Raw genomic sequence first — 7500 nt, forward strand, 5'->3', positions numbered from 1 at the left:
CTAATTTTTCTGATTTATTTTGTTTTTAGCACTGTAGAGGACTTTCATCTTTCAGCTTCCTCGGCCCCGGGAGAGTTGGGTACCTGCTCAGCGGGGGCATTTCCTCTATACAAGAAGAAGACGGAGACTCGCTACCCACCCGATATATTTTGTCGGACAGTTTTCTATACATAGCAGGTAAATTTTCCACTTTTTAACTTTCCAGCCTCTTATTCTGTTGTGCATTTTGGGGTTTAAAGTCAAAATTATTGCATTTCTTATTTTTGAAAAATTGATCTAAATTCCCCTTTTCTATGTATAAAACTCCATCCTGTAGATTAAGATTGTACTGTATAAGACTGTAGATACTGAACTTTCATTTATTATCAAAAGGATTGATTTTCTCTCATTTAAATTTAATGTAAACAAATATAATAGGGGGCACCTGCTATTTCTCCAAGTGTCTTTCACTGGGGGGTGGTGATACTTTTTTGCACATACTTAAGCAACATGAGGGGTTAGATAAGAATCAATTAGTATATCAGAGTCTCAAATAATTTACTTTTCATAAGCATAAAAAAAATTCTGAATTAGTCTTTTTAAAGCCTTTCAATTTTGCTTAATTAGCTATATTTTATCAAATTTTGGAGCCTTTTTTAAATTCTGGGTAGAATCCACCCTTATGAAAAAAAATGACACAAATGTGACTTTATAGCATTTTATTGACAATAAAAAACAAAATCATGCAATTTATAAATGTTTTATTCTTTACAGTCACAACTGTATCCAGATCACATCAAAGGAATGACAGTTTCTCACTCCCTGGAATTCTACTGAATGGAGGGAGGTGTCATTAATTAAGATTGTCACAGCTTCCAAGACACTGGAGTGACAGGCCTAAAATTTTATACATATTCATTGGTAAGTATAAAGTCTTTGAAAATTACAAAATTGACAAATTCTGGGAGAGGTAAATATGTAAGTATAGGAATGAGAGTACCAAATCCCCGGATGAGCACATGGCGTTGTTTGTGGCACAATGTAGAGTCGAGTACTGAATAGGTCGGCATTACCTGATTGGCTGAAATGAGGTATGTAATGTTTTTCATTTTAAAGTAAAAATATTAATATTTGAAATAAATGATGGAATGTAGGAATATTACAGAGAATATAGAAATACCAGGGGAGATTGTAGGAGTGGGGGGTGATTTTTTTTGCAGAGCGTTATTTACTGCCGAAACCTATAAGTTTTAAAGAACTGCAATTTTGACCTATAAACGCCATGGGACCCTATATTTTTTCCGGGATTTTTTATAAGCGCTTGGATTAAAGTTTCAAACGATGCCAAGGAATTATCTGAAATTAAATTAGTATAGTAGTGAGAGGACAAAATGTTTGTATAGAGTTCTATGGGAAAATAATTGGTACTCTTTTCCCTATAATACATTCGAGGTTGTGTTTCCGATCTCCGACGGAAAGACCCGAGATGATGCGATTGATAATATTCCGATCGAAAAAATCTCGGACTCGGGATTCAAATTATTCATGATATGCAGATGAACTCTGACCTTTTCGGAAGCAGTCAGCAACGCAGTTATAGTGTATATTTCACGAAAATATTGCAGTTTCTCATCAGTTTCGTCTATGAAATACCAAGTGTGGTGAATATACTGAAGGTAATTTAACAAGTATACCATATTTTATCCAAGTATAATGTGAATAAAACCCAGAAGGGAGTGCAACGTGGAAGCCACATGGTGAATGCTATTTATAGTATCACGGATCAAGAAAAAATGAAAAATTATTAAATATTTGAAGAAAATATACCTAATTATACTATTTTATTACTCTGATCAAGTTTAGACTTCAATCTATTTGCAGAAACCTACACTTAATTATCTTAAAAATAATTTGAAAAAAATGTAAACTGATTCTCATAGATCATGTAGATATAGGCCATTGTTTAATAATATTGGTTTAAAAAAAAAACCTGCAGCTTCGGGCCTTCCCCGTGACACGAGAACAGAGGCCATCTGTTATCATAAACTTATATTAGGTGTATGTTTTCACCAACAGATTGCCATTTCAAAAAGAAAGTCGGAGGGTATAAACATCCTCATTTAGAGAAAATGGATTGTATATTGTTTAACGTCCCTCTCGAGAATTTTTCACTTATATGGAGGTGCCACCACATGCCAGTGGAGAGCTGCAAATTTTTTCCTATACTCGGCACTCAGGGCCAATGAGCAGGGAGGGATCTTTTTCGTGCCAGCACCTACTGCAACATTGGGACCTCGGTTTATACCGCCTACCGGCCGGTCTCATCTCCACGTCCCACTGTGGGATTCGAACCCACAACGTAAGGATTGACTCCTATCATCTTTACAGGGAAAATGGAATAATTTGTTTTGTAATTTGTATTTTATAAATAACAATGAAAAAAAGAGAAGGTTTGATGAGATTCTATTATTTAGTACTATTTAGAGTTATCTCTCTTTTACTTCAAAAGATTAGGCTAATAATGATTGCATCATTTGCATGAACTTTTGATTGCCTAAAGACTAAAGTCCAATGTTACAATACATACATGTACAATTACCATAACATGTCATATTTTACTTTGCTCTATATCATGTCTTTGATAAAAATGTACCTGGTATGTACAATGTACTATCATGTTAAATGGCCAATGGTTTGCTGTAAGATGTATAAATTTTGTGGGAGGTATGTCAGGGATTTCTGGAAATTAATTAAAGTTGAATTAGAAATTAATTGCATATTGGTTTAGAGTGTACAGTAGTTTATTCTGAATAGTTGACACAAAAAGTTCACAAAAATTAGGGTGAATTTTTTTTTTTTAATTTCACAATCAGACTTAATAATTGATTTAGGCCTTGACATTGACATTGAAGTTGATCGAATTTAGCTACTGGATGAAAATTAATATAATCCATCTGTGTTATATAAATACATCATTCTGGATGCATTTTTTATTTTAAAATATATATGTAAAAGTAAATTAAGATTAGTAGTGTTAAAGACCATTATTGTAATTGTCGGAGTTGATCTAATTGTTTGACCTGTTGACATCATGGATCTATGTGATACTGGTATGAAAAGCCATTAGTATACAAAGTAAATTAAAATTTTGCAATTTTTTAGTAAAATGGGAAAAACTCCAACGTAAAGGTCAAAAGGTCAAATTTGGTGGTACCCAAAGTAAGGTCTTGTCACAAGGAATATACACATATAGTTTGGTCCTGATTTTTAAAAAGAAGGCTAGAAATAGCTTCTAACGGCAAATAATTATTATTTGGTCCAGCATAGTTTTTTAACCTATTTCGAGTATGTTGAATTCGAAAAAATATGCTGGCCTTCATGAAAATGGCGTTAAAGAGGTCAAAATGGCGGACAGCCAATTTTTCTAATTTTCTCTTAATGTCGTTCAAAATGGAGAATTTATGAGTGAATATCTAACTGAGTGTAATAAAACTATAAAAATTATAATAGGATGCTAACATTATTAGTTAAACTCAGAAAATTTAGTCGTTTCTACACTTAATTCGAATTTTCTCTGATTTTTTTGTCTATCGTTTCTATATTCTTCTTTGTTCAGGATTTTACATTTGCAAATATCAATACACTGCAGATTTGTATTTTTTCCTCCACATCTCACTATTCTACAATTAAATGATAGTGCAGCTATAAGTTAAAAGTCAAAATGGCGATTCAAAATAGCGAATATTTATATTTTTCTTCAAATTATTTAATTCTTAATGTCGTTTACATAGAAGAAATGATTTGTGAATATTTTACTGAGCATAGTACAACTATGTAAAATAACAATAGAACACCCATTTGATCACTTTAAATCGGAAAATTTAGTCGTTAAATTTGAAATGTGTTAATTAGCTCAGAATGGCAATTCAAATGACGTGCGTCATTCTTATAGACTCGAATTTCGAAAAATACCCAAACTGCTTAATTCTGGTTCGTTTTGCAGAAAATGTATAAATTACAGGTTTTTTATTCATGAAATAATGTTCAAATATGCAATGAAAGTGGAGGATATTTTAATTTGTTAATGACTTAGGATTTTTATAACACGGACTTTTGTTTAATTACTTGTATTGTTAAGATAAATTTTTGACGACAATGCCGAAGACATTTTACCTTTTACCTGTCTCACCATGGTTCTCCATGAAAAAAGTAAATAATATCATACATCATACAATAATTGTTGTTTTGAAGACAATATGAAAATTAAGCTACCCCATGAGCAGTATCCCGCGAGTATTAAGGCGAGTGAACATTCAGTTGTCGGAAATTCTTGATCTTTTTTTAGTCCAGTGTAAAAAAAAAATAAATGCGTGTGTTCATGTGGATGGTCTAGTGCAGCAAAACTTAGTATGATTTTTAAAATGATTAACCACGACCACTTATACGGCTAGTAATTCTTACATCATATAAATCTGAATATTACGGAAGCCCGTTGGTGCCACGTACGAAAAATATTTTATCTGGCGGCCGCCACTTATTATTTGGCGGCCGCCACTTATATATCTGGCGGCCGCCAGATAATTATGTGGCGGCCGCCACTTATTATTTGGCGGCCGCCACTTATATATCTGGCGGCCGCCACTTAATATATGGCGGCCGCCAAAAAATTTATATGGCGGCCGCCATATATTTATCTGGCGGCCGCCAAATATTTAACTGGCGGCCGCTATTTAACATCTGGCGGCCGCCACATATTTATCTGGCGGCCGCTACATAATATTTCGCGGCCGCCACATAATTTATCTAGCGACCGCCAAATATTTATCTGGTGGCCGCGACATAATATTTGGCGGCCACCACATAATTTATCTGGCGGCCGCTACGTAATATTTGGCGGCCGCCACATACTTTATCTGGCGTCCGCCAGATAACATTTGGCTACCTGATGCGCGCGCATGTTTTAACGTGTGATTTCAGAGGTGGATACAGTGTAAAAATCAATCAAACTTGTAAGAGATTATAAGGACCCAACACTCCAAACCACACTTCTAGTAGATATGTTTTTGCAAAGAGCAGATTAATATTTGATTTCAGAATTAAATAAAGTTTTGCATTCTGGATTTCCAATAATGGTGTTCCAATATCTAAGAATTCTTTTCTATCATTAACTTTTTTATCAATAAGCAGCGGCTGTGTCAACATCCATCATATCTTAACCCAATAAAGACACAATAACACTCACATTTCACAAAATAATTTATGTGGCGGCCGCCAGATATTAAGTGGCGACCGCCAAATAATAAGTGGCGACCGCCAGATATATAAGTGGCGGCCGCCAAATAATAAGTGGCGGCCGCCAGATATTAAACGGCGGCCGCCATATAAATGATGTGGCGGCCGCCAGAAAAAATATTTTTCGTACGTGGCACCAACGGGCTTCCGTAGAATATATTATAATATCCAAATATAAACATATATTCTGATAAGTGCTAAAAAGCTAGAACAAAGTGTTCGATGAAATTGAACAAGAATTTCTGCCGAGGAATGTAGAGGTAGACGTGCAAGTTGACAATGACAGCGATTCAGCAATGATTTTAGGTGGACAGGGGCTCAAAGGCTTTCTATATATATAAGAAAACAAACTGTAATTTATTTTTTGCAAAACAAACCAGATTTCAGCAGTTTCTACGAAATTCGACGTCATTTTGAATCGCCATTTTGAGCTAAATAACACATTTCAAATTCAAACGACTACATTTTTCGATTTAAAGTAATCAAATAAATGTTCTGTTGGCATTTTACATAGCTGTACTACGCTCAGTAAAATATTCACAAATCCTTTCTCCTATATGAACGACATTAAGAAATAATTTAAAATGGAAAAAAAGATGAATATCCGCCAATTTGAATCGCCATTTTGACTTTTAACTTACAGCTGCGCCATCATTCAGTTGTAAAATAATGAGATGGAAAGGAAAATATACAAATCTGCAGTGTATGGATATTTGGAAATGTAAAATCCCGAACAAAGCGGAATATAGATCAATAGACCAAAAATCAGAGAAAATTCGAATTAAGTGTAGAAACGACTACATTTTCTGTGTTAAACTAATAATGTTAGCATTCTATTATCAATCGTATCCTTTTATAACACTCAGTGAGATATTCACACATTATTTCTCAACGATATTAAGAGAAAATTAGAAAAATTGGATGTCCGCCATATTGAATCGCCATTTTGACCTCTTTAACGCCATTTTCATGAAGGTCAGCATATTTTTTCGGATTCAGCATACTCGAAATAGGTTTAAAAACTATGCTGGACCAAATAATAATTATTTGCCGTTAGAAGTATTTTTCTCTATAAATCGGACCATACTAATATTGAATATGAAAGGCATAGGATAGCTACAATAAATGAAAAGTTATGGTCAAGGTTAAAGTTTTTGCGGAGAAACAGACCGCCAGATAGACAGACAGACATACAGACGGACACGATAAAACTATATACCCCCGAGTCTTCGATTACAGGGACATAAAAAGAAATGGTCTTCAATTAACTTTTCATATTTTGATACAGTATAAAGAAGACGTTACAAAAATGAAAATGTTTGTTCTGATTTTCATATTAAATTCTCTGATATATATACTCAGAACTGGGTAAAAGGGTGGAGTAAAACAAGAATTAAGAAATGTAATGAATACTGTGTGCTAAATCAAAAGGTTATGTCTACATGTATAGTTTTTGCATTAGAATGTGTATTTTACACCAGCCTATAGCTTTAAAGAGATACTTTTAGGTGTTATACACACCCCATCCCTTTAACTTATTTAGGAGGATGTCGATTATCAACAAAAGCAACAACAAAAAAAACTAACCTACCTTTATTTTTCTATAAGGGGGGACTAAAAATAAGCTTAAAACAATCTTCTATTCTACTAATTCTCAACTGTTACTTTGCCACAATACTTTCAAGTGTACCCCACCAACATTTAAAGAATGCTTTAATCATGGCGAAGTAAATTATGATATGATAGAACTTGTGTGAAGGCTTAACTTCATTTCAATATTTTATCTAGAGCCTATTTCAGTATTATTGAAAGGTATAGAGTTTATTTATATTTTTGCTTTTCATTTATTTATTTTTTTTTTTTTTTATTTAACGTAATTTTTTTTGGGGGGTAAATATTTCCCCCTCTTTCATTGTCAAATAGGATTTGCCAAACTTATACAAGCTAAAAGTTGAAATGAAAGAAATATTAATTTTTTCTATTAAAGAGTATTGGAACCTGATTGTTGCATGGTTTGATTTCTAAAAACAAGTGGAATATCATTCTTTAATCAAACACTATAAGGAGGAATATTAAAAAGAAATTTTATTTACTTGACAATTAAAGAATCTCTTTTCACTTTAAAGGAGGTCATTTTTCAATGGGGCTCAATTTTTTATAGGACTAAGATATAAAATAATGACCCCTAGGACACTTTTTCTACAAAAAATAACTTTTTTCAACGGGTAG

The sequence above is a fragment of the Saccostrea cucullata genome, unplaced genomic scaffold, assembly GCF_032062105.1.
Source record: "Saccostrea cucullata isolate Sc308-1 unplaced genomic scaffold, CSIRO_AGI_Scuc_v1 ctg4377, whole genome shotgun sequence".
Lineage (NCBI taxonomy): Eukaryota > Metazoa > Mollusca > Bivalvia > Ostreida > Ostreidae > Saccostrea > Saccostrea cuccullata.